Genomic DNA, 9,333 nt, shown 5'->3' with positions numbered 1-9,333 from the left:
AGTCTCTGACACGTATGGGAAAATATTTAGCAATAGACACATATGTAGTATAATAAATTAAATATATAGTGTTTTTAAAGAACAATCTATAACACTTGAAGAAGAGGAGTTTAGAATATGTTATTGAATTGGGCCTAGATGAGGTATTCTATGAAAAGCATTTTTATGAAGTGATAAGTAGATTTTTCATGGTTAAAAGTTGATTATCTGCTAGTGATATTTTCAGCTTATCTTTGCTTATAGGAAATGGAAGTTTATTTACGTATTTGTTTAGCTTCAGGTACACATTACAATACAAAGTTTAAAGGAAAACACACGGTGGAAAAGTGAAGAGTACCTTGGTAGTCCATGTGATAACAGCTCCAAGTGAAAACCTTCACATGTGAAAAGTCCCTGTTATGGAAGTTCAGTTCTTCCTGAAAAAGAATTGCTTTGTACCTGGGATTCTGAGCTGGAACTGATTCTTTCTACCAACTGGAATTTCAAGTGTCCCTCCCTCCGCCACAACAGGATGAAGGGGCCCCAGGCTAGAATGCACCAGGGCTAAGTTCCTAGACATCTCTCCCAGAAGGAAAACAATAGACTGCTGGCATTTTTTAAGTCGATAAGAAGGAGGAAACCACTGGAACTCAAGAGAAATTAGTTGGTAATGATCTTAAAGGTGGCCGTGAACCTTTGCAGTTGCAAAGCAGAACATCTTTCAGCAAAGAGGCTCTTGATAGAGGAAGTGACTGGTCACTTTGAACAAGAAACAAAATCGGCTTGATTCACACTAATAATCAGCCAAGCTTGAAAAATGCGAGGAAGTAAATCCAGACCCAATTTAATGTTAAGGTAACAGCTGCTTAACCACTCCAGAGATTCTCACCAATTCCCTAATTCAAAGCAAGAGCAGTTTGTTCTATAGTTGTTTGTTCTTACATAACCACGAGGTAAAATACATTTGAACTTTCCCTTTCTGTCCATTGTAGGGGTTTGATTTCTCTCAATAATTTTTTTTCTCTAAATTTTGCAAAGTCTCAACTTAGAAACTTTCCTAAATATTGTTATAACTATAGGTGGATACATCTTATTATAATCTCATGCCTGGAATGGACAAATGTAAGTTCACCAGGTATAATTTTGCAGCAACTGGGGTGTTCAAGAAATGTTACTTTTATTTGATTTAAATTTAGCTAAAATTTATTAAGGGCTTCCCTACTAGCTCAGACGGTAAAGCATCTGCCTGCAATGCAGGAGACCCAGGTTCAATCCCTGGGTCGGGAAGATACCCTGGAGAAGGAAATAGCAACCCACTCCAGTATTCCTGCCTGGAGAATTTCATGGAGAGAGGAGCCTGGCAGGCTACAGTCTGGGGGGTTGCAAAGAATCAGAAACTACTGACTGACTAACACAAAAAAATATTTTTAAATCTCCGGATATCAAGGCTGGCAGGAAATTCAATCTCAGTTACTTGGTCCCTCACTTCCTGGAATTCCAAACTCACCAAAATATAAAAAGTGATCCCTCTTGGTTTGGGCAGCAGAGGTTACCTTTGTGATGCCCTATGAACCAGGCTCTGTGGCATGGTGAGCCACCCACAAGTGCTGGGTTTTAGCTTCTCCAGGCCCAGTTAGGGCCTCGTTAACTCTGTGGGCCACAACTCCCCAGGCCTTATGGAAATGAGATAGCTTAATATCTCTGATTCTGTCTTTTTCACCAATTATGAGAAGTCACCCACTTCTGTCCCTTTAAGCTGGGGAAACAAAAACACAAAAGAAAAGCTGTGTGGGGGGTATATTTCTTTTTCTTTTTGGTCTTTCCTCAAAGCAAAGAAACACAGAACTTGGTGTATGTGGCCGGATTGAGGGTGGAGAGAATAAAGTAAAAAGAATAGTGATAGAACAAAATAAAACAGTATGTGCTGCTTCATAGGTAGTTAACATCTTTTACAGAACATGGTCTTAACAGGACTTATCTGTATCTGCATGTTAAGTTAATAATGAGAACACTTCATCTATTCTCATAGAAAATTAAAAAAACAGCTTTTTCTAGAGTGATCAAAGGGATTAATGGGACATTTTTATACCCAAAAACAGGTTTAATGAGGCCCTATTCTATGGATATAAGAGATTCGCAGGTATCAGGAATCTAAGAAATTCTATGTGGCTTCAAGTATACGCTAGAATATTAGAATTACTTAAAGTGAGTGAAAGTTGCTCAGTTGTGTCCAACACTTTGCAACCCCATGGACTATACAGTCTATAGAATTCTCTAGGCCAGTATACTGGAGTGGGTAGCCTATCCCTTCTACAGGGGATCTGCTGGACCCAGGAACCGAACCAGGGTCTTCTGCATTGCAGGCATATTCTTTACCAACTGAGCTATCAGAGAAGCCCAGAAGTACTTTAGACTTACTCTTATAAGTAATTAATCTAAGAGTAAGAGTAATTGAAGTTCCTCAATTTTTGCAGTGGCAGATGGTAACTGCAGCCACAAAATTAAAAGATGCTTGCTCCTTGGAAGAAAAGCTGTGACCAACCTAGACAGCATATTAAAAAGCAGAGACATTATTTTACCAACAAAGGTCTGTCTAATCAAAACTATGATTTTTCCAGTAGTCATGTATGGATGTGACAGTAGGACCATAAAGAAGGCTGAATACCAAAGAATTGATGCTTTTGAACTGTGGTGTTGGAGAAGACTCTTGAGAGTCCCTTGGACTGCAAGGAGATCCAACCAGTCCATCCTAAAGGAAATCAGTCCTGAATATTCTTTGGAAGGACTGATGCTGAAGCTGAAGCTCAATACTTTGGCCACCTAATGTGAAAAGCCGATTCATTGGAAAAGACCCTGATGCCGGAAAAATTGAAGGCACAAGAAGGGGACAACAGAGGAAGAGATGATTGGATGACATCACTGACTCAATGGACATGAATTTGAGCAAGCTCTGGGGGATTGTGAAGGACAGGGAACCCTGGTGTGCTGCAGTCCATGGGGTGGCAGAGAGTTGGACACAACTGAGCGACTGAACAAAGACAGCTACAGTCCTAAAGAGTGCCTTGCAGTTAGTCTTTCAACATCAGCATCAACTAAGTCTTTCACCTGCATTTTCCTAAAGATGAATGATCTCAGACAGTTCCCTGAATTCTGATGCTCATTTTGGGTAAAGTGTTAATGGAGAGCTCATTGTGAGCATTTCCCCATGCTTGGTTGTAGGCTGTTCAGACACTGCAGAAGGAAATGTCGGTCCCGAGTTCCTGTGGGCACCAAACATTTCTAAGCATCATCATAGACTGTGGACTGTGATTTTTTTTTAAATTAATAATTAAACTTCCTTAAACTGGTTTTATTTAATGTGCTTGCTGTGTAAGAAAGCACATGGTTCTTGAGTAAAAGAACATTTCATTTTCTAATCAATGCCACAGAGATGTTTTCTTGCATTTATTTCTACCCAGTTCTGAATTATATGTTGATTGTGTGTAATGGATGTTTAGTAAGGAATAGGGGACAAAATTAGATGCTATTCTAAATAGCTCATGCCTGGTTTTAATGTCAAATGGCTTCTATTTTCTGTAATTATCTATGAATAGTAAGTCATAGGGTCTGTTAGTTCAGTGTTTTCTGAAGAGCAGCCATGTCACCATCACTGGGGAACTTGTTAGAACTGACCCAGCCCAAACGTACTGAATCAGAATCTGCATTTATTAGGTACATAAAAGTTTAAACAGCATGTCTTCGGAAACAGTTTAGACTGAATTATTTGTGAAACTTTGGAAAACTATGGATGCCAAATTTCCATAGTAGATCTATTGAATCAGAATAACTGGAGTTGCATGCAACGTGCATTTTTTTAAAAAAACTCACAGGTCAAATTTGTATGTGCTTCTAACATTTCTTCTAATAGTGGGAAGAAAACGACAATAGTAAATGGAAACATGCTTTCAGCACGAATTGTTATCAACAGGTATTCAGTTCAAGTGGTGCAAATTTTTTTTTTTTAACTAAGGCAACAGATTTGAGGATTAGCTAGAGTTTATAGATTCATATTACTCTTTATGGATTAACAATTTGAATAATTGGAAAATAAATTGGGGAATAAATATTTTTTATACTTTTTTCCTAATGTGTACAAAGCATTAAAATATCATTAGAATATTTGATTCTGTATTGTTACGTTGATGGCAAAAGTTTTTTCTGGGACGGTATATAACTACTAAAATGATTGTGTAATTTCACATTTGAACTGTCTCTAATAAGCATTTATGGGCTTCCCAGGTGGCACTAGTGGTAAAGAACCCATCTGGCAATGCAGGAGACATAAGAGACGTGGGTATGATCCCTGGGTCAGGAAGATTCCCTGGAGAAGGAAATGCCAACTGACTCTAATATTCTTGCCTGGAGAATTCCATGTACAGAGGAGCCTGGTGGGCTACAGTCTATGGGGTCTCAAAGAGCTGTACACAACTAAGGGACTAACGCTGGGGGCTCAGAGGTAAGGAAACCACTTGCAATGCAGGAGATGTAATTTAGATCCCTGGGTCAGGAAAATACTCTGGAGAAGGAAATGGCAAACTTGCTTGGGAAATCCCACAGACAGAAGAGCCTGCAGGCTATAGTCCATGGGGTCACAAAGAGTCAGACATGACTGATGCGAGTTAGCATAACATGGTAGATAGTAAGAATTTATAATTGGAATTTTCCAGAATAGTGGTAACTTCTGGGTTCTTGCTTTGTTTAGTGTGAAAGTAACAGAATAAGGACCCTAGACATAAGTTTTAGTGAATTTTTTTGGTCTTAAAAAAGTGAACTTTTGTAATAATAGCAGCCAAATAAGAGCAGTAACAATTTCTAGCTTGATTACTCTGGTTTTTCATCTGGCTAAAATCCATTTGAATAAAAACGCAAAAATTTCAGACCAAAGTTCAAGTTTGGTTTTGTTTTGATTCCTAAAAAGCTAGATTCTAAGATTGTATGTTGTGTTTTTTTAAGGAGAGACAATTTAGGATTATTGATCATCATAACCATTTTTTATCTGCTTTGGTGTATTGTTTTATTTTGCCCCTTTGTGAAAATTATTTCTAATTTAGTCTGAAACATTAATTGATACTTTGATGGATACATATGATACTCTGAGAACTAAACAATTGATTTTATTGAAAAGTTTTGCGAGGTAAAATTGGGGATGACTTTTGGCGACTCAGTGGAATACAAAATTTGTTTGTTCTTTCTCTTCAAAAAAAAAAAAAAGACAAAACCCTCATAAACATTTTGTGAAGACTTCCAGTCAATGGATAAATAATATGAGGTTTCAGAAAATTGGTAATAAAATATAAACTCTCCCTGTTAGTTTAAACTGTAAAGATGTGCAAAATATATCGTGCCTCACAATATAGCAGAATTGTAGTTTTCTGTGTAGTCATTGGATTAAATACCCAGAAGACTGCTGACTCTCTGCTTTCAGACAGCATGGAAAAAGTGGAGTATCCTAATCTCAAAAATCTAATCAAGTTCACTACAGAAATTGCTTGTTAACTAACGGTAATAAGTCTTAAGTAGAAGGGTTCTCTCAAATGTAATTTTAATATAGTTTTGCTCCCATAGAAACCCTTTTCATCTTGCTTTGATTCTAGTGTAAATGTAGAACACTTAAGTAAATTTCTGACTGGAAGGTAATCTACATTCTCCTCTTAGAAGAGAATCCAATTTATGAGCAGTTTAACTGCTAATTTGCTAAGTCTCTCCCTCAGTAAAGGCTACTGAGCCTCATTGAAAATGGTGAATCCTATTCTAATATTTTAAAATGGTAATTAATTCACAGTACAAAGGGTATTATGAGGTACCTCCTAAATGTTTTGTAGCATTGAATTGACAGTTATATATTAAAAAAAAAAGCACAATTTTGAAGTCAACAAATTTGATGGTACTTCAAAATACAAGTGTTGGTATAATTAGTAGGAGTCAGTTAACTAAGTTTATTGTGCATTTATGGAATGGTCTGCCATGTGAAAAGCACTTTGCCACATCTCTGATTTTGAACCTCTGTCTCTCCATGAGAATACGTCAACTCTGTTCAATAACTTCACATACTCATCTGGTTTATCTCAAATTCTACTATTTTAGAATTCCTTGAGCTACCAAGAGGAAAACCATGGAATCAATGCAAAGTAATCTGATGATAATTCTGAAGGCTTCTGTAATAAAAAACAGCTATAACTACTAGGTCATGTCATTGCCAAATTGTAATTTACAGGGGAAATGTATATTTGGTCCTCTCACATATATTTGGTTCTCATCCATAGTTCCTGGCTTATAGCTTTCAAAACCCTTGGGATTTTCTGAGCAAAAGGAGCAATGAAATAATATTTAGTCTCTCATACTTAGTTCCTCAGAACACTTCTGGAAAGGTGACTTTTTGATCCCGTTCAAACGTGGGGGCCGGTTGCCAGGAGAACCATGTTATTAGAGAGGAACTTTCAGTCTTGCTTGCTCCACCTGTGGGAGTCAGGGGGAAGGCCTGGAGGCTGAATCTATCACCAACGGCCAATGATCAACCATGCCCATGTAATGAAGTTTCTAGGGTTTGGAGAGCTTCTGAGTTGCTAAACATGTGGAGAATGGGGAAAGTGGTGGGTCTGAGGGGGGCTTGGAGGCTCTGCCCTTTTCCTGTGTTTTCTCCTAGGATCTCTTCATCTGGCTATTGATTCCTGTATTTTAGTATCCTTTTTATAAAAAATTGGTAATCTAGTGAGTCAACAGGTTTTTCTGAGTTCTCTGAGCCATTCTAGCAAATTATTCAAACCTGAGAAGTGGTGGGAACCTCTTGATTTATAGCGAGTCAGTCAGAGGTACATGTAATAATCTGCATTTGGGATTGGCATACTGAGTTGGAGGGGGTCATAGTTACCTCCAGTTTTAGCCCATCAGTTAGAAGCACAGGGCTTCCCTTCTGGGCTTCCCTTTGGTGTCTGAAGTGTAGAAAAGTATAGTAAGACTGAGCTCTTTACCTGAGGAATCTGATGCAATCTTTAGATGCATAGTGTCAGAATCGAACTGAATTCTTGGACAGCCTGCATGTGCCCCGGAATCGCTTGTTGATGTGGGGAGGCCTCCAAACACACGCTAGTTGGAATTGGGTCCAGGAACTCTTTTGGAATCATATCAAGGAACATTTGGATGAATTTTAAATTTTAATTTCTCCCTTATTTCTGCTTAAACCCCATTTTCTATTATCATTCAGAATTTCCAAGCACAAATATTCCACAGACTTGAGAAAAAAGAGGAAAATTATAAAAACAATGGAGGGTAGACAAAGTTATCTGTTTATGTTAGTTGAGTATAAACAGTTAAACATGTTAATTGATAAGCCAAACTTTAACAAGGAAAGAGGCTAATTATGGTGACAGTCAAAGATAAGGATGAAATGAATATTCTTAAATCAAGAAAAAAAAGGAAAACCAAGACAAATGATAAATATTTTTTCTTCACGTTTTGTCCCATAGTGAAATTATTTTTCTAAAAGCAAATGATTGAATAAAAATCCCGAAGTCCCAATTTACCCTTGTAAGATACTGATTTTCCTCTGTAGAAAAAGGCTGTGGGAACAACATTGCCTTAGCTGCTAGCCAAAGCACAAACTAGATTACCTAGTAAGGCTTTTCCATTTCTAATTTCTAGACCCTTATATTAATAAATTTTCCTATTTAATTTTTGTGCTCTCAGTGGGAGTACCAAAACTCTGGTTAAAAAAAAAAGGTCCAAGATGAAAACTGCTTATTCTGTGATAGTAAGGGGAAACTAAAACCTATTCATTTCACTCTGTTAAGTTAGTTATTGTTAGTCACTCAGTCATGCCTGACCCTGCAACTCCCTGGACTGTAGCTCACCAGGCTCCTCTGACCATGGGATTCTCTAGGCAAGAATACTGGAGTGGGTTGCCATTTCCCTACTTCAGGGGATCTTCCGCCTGCAGGGATCAAACACAAATCTTCTACATTGTAGGCAGATTCTTTACCATCTGAGCCACCAGAGAAACTCCTGTTAAGTAGATACAGTAAATATTCACTCCCTCATTCATACAATAAATATTCTTTGAGTGTCTGCTGTGTGCCAGGCTCTATTTTATATGTATGAAATGTTGGCATCTTAATTCCTAATCAATCTAATGCCATGATTAAAGAAATAATAATATTAAGAGTAATGTCTAAAGCTCAACATTCAGAAAACTAAGATCATGGGATCTGGTCTCATCACTTCTTGGGAAATAGATGGGGAAACAGTAGAAACAGTGTCAGCCTTTATTTTTCTGGGCTCCAAAATCACTGCAGATGGTGATTGCAGCCATGAAATTAAAAGACGCTTACTCCTTGGAAGAAAAGTTATGACCAACCTAGATAGCATATTGAAAAGCAGAGACATTACTTTGCCACCAAAGGTCCGTCTAGTCAAGGCTATGGTTTTTCCAGTAGTCATGTATGGATATGAAAGTTGGACTGTGAAGAAAGCTGAGCGCCGAAGAATTGATGCCTTTGAACTGTGGTGTTGGAGAAGACTCTTGAGAGTCCCTTGGACTGCAAGGAGATCCAACCAGTCCATTCTGAAGGAGATCAGTCCTGGGCGTTCTTTGGAAGGACTGATGCTAAAGCTGAAACTCCAATACTTTGGCCACCTCACACGTAGAATTGACTCATTGGAAAAGACTGATGCTGGGAGGGATTGTGGGCAGGAGGAGAAGGGGACGACAGAGGATGAGATAGCTGGATGGCATCACCAACTTAATGGACAGGAGTTTGGGTGAACTCTGAGAGTTGGTGATGGACAGGGAGGTCTGGCGTGCTGCAATTCATGGAGTTGCAAAGAGTTGGACACGACTGAGTGGCTGAACTGAAGTGAACTGATATACAGTGTGTTTCACAAATGAAAAGTCCATATTAATTACATAAAACAAGGAAGGAGTCTATATGAAAAAAAGATTCTTGTCCTCAATTATCAACAGTCATTCTATATGCGCTGCTACCCATCCCATTTCCTCATTTTGCAAGTCTTATAGCTGTGTTCTTTGAGGCTATAGAGGGTGGAGTGTTGGAGGAGATGGTCTAGTTTTCATGGTCAGTCCCCTGTATCTCCTTTAATATTTCCCTGTGTTAGTTCTAGGTAACAAGATCCCTAGGACCTGGGATACAACTTAACACTCAGTTCAGTCACTCAGTCCTGTCCAACTCTATGCAACCCCATGGACTGCAGCACGTCGGACCTCCCTGTCCATCACCAACTCCTGGAGTTTACTCAAATGCATGTCCATTGAGTCGGTGATGCCATCCAACCATTTCATCCTCTGTTGTCCCCTTTTCCTCC

General features: G+C 38.5%; 1 non-coding gene across 1 annotated transcript; it reads left to right on the top strand.

The window, feature by feature from the left end:
• Window positions 1-1,194: 1,194 nt before the first annotated feature.
• Window positions 1,195-1,266, top strand: TRNAC-GCA (transfer RNA cysteine (anticodon GCA)). The gene has a single exon. It is a non-coding gene; the product is annotated as a tRNA-Cys (tRNA).
• The last annotated feature ends 8,067 nt before the right edge of the window (window positions 1,267-9,333 follow it).

The sequence above is a fragment of the Budorcas taxicolor genome, chromosome 6, assembly GCF_023091745.1.
Source record: "Budorcas taxicolor isolate Tak-1 chromosome 6, Takin1.1, whole genome shotgun sequence".
Lineage (NCBI taxonomy): Eukaryota > Metazoa > Chordata > Mammalia > Artiodactyla > Bovidae > Budorcas > Budorcas taxicolor.
The sequence above is the reverse complement of the archived record's forward strand: the minus strand, read 5'-3'. Positions and strand labels throughout refer to the sequence as shown.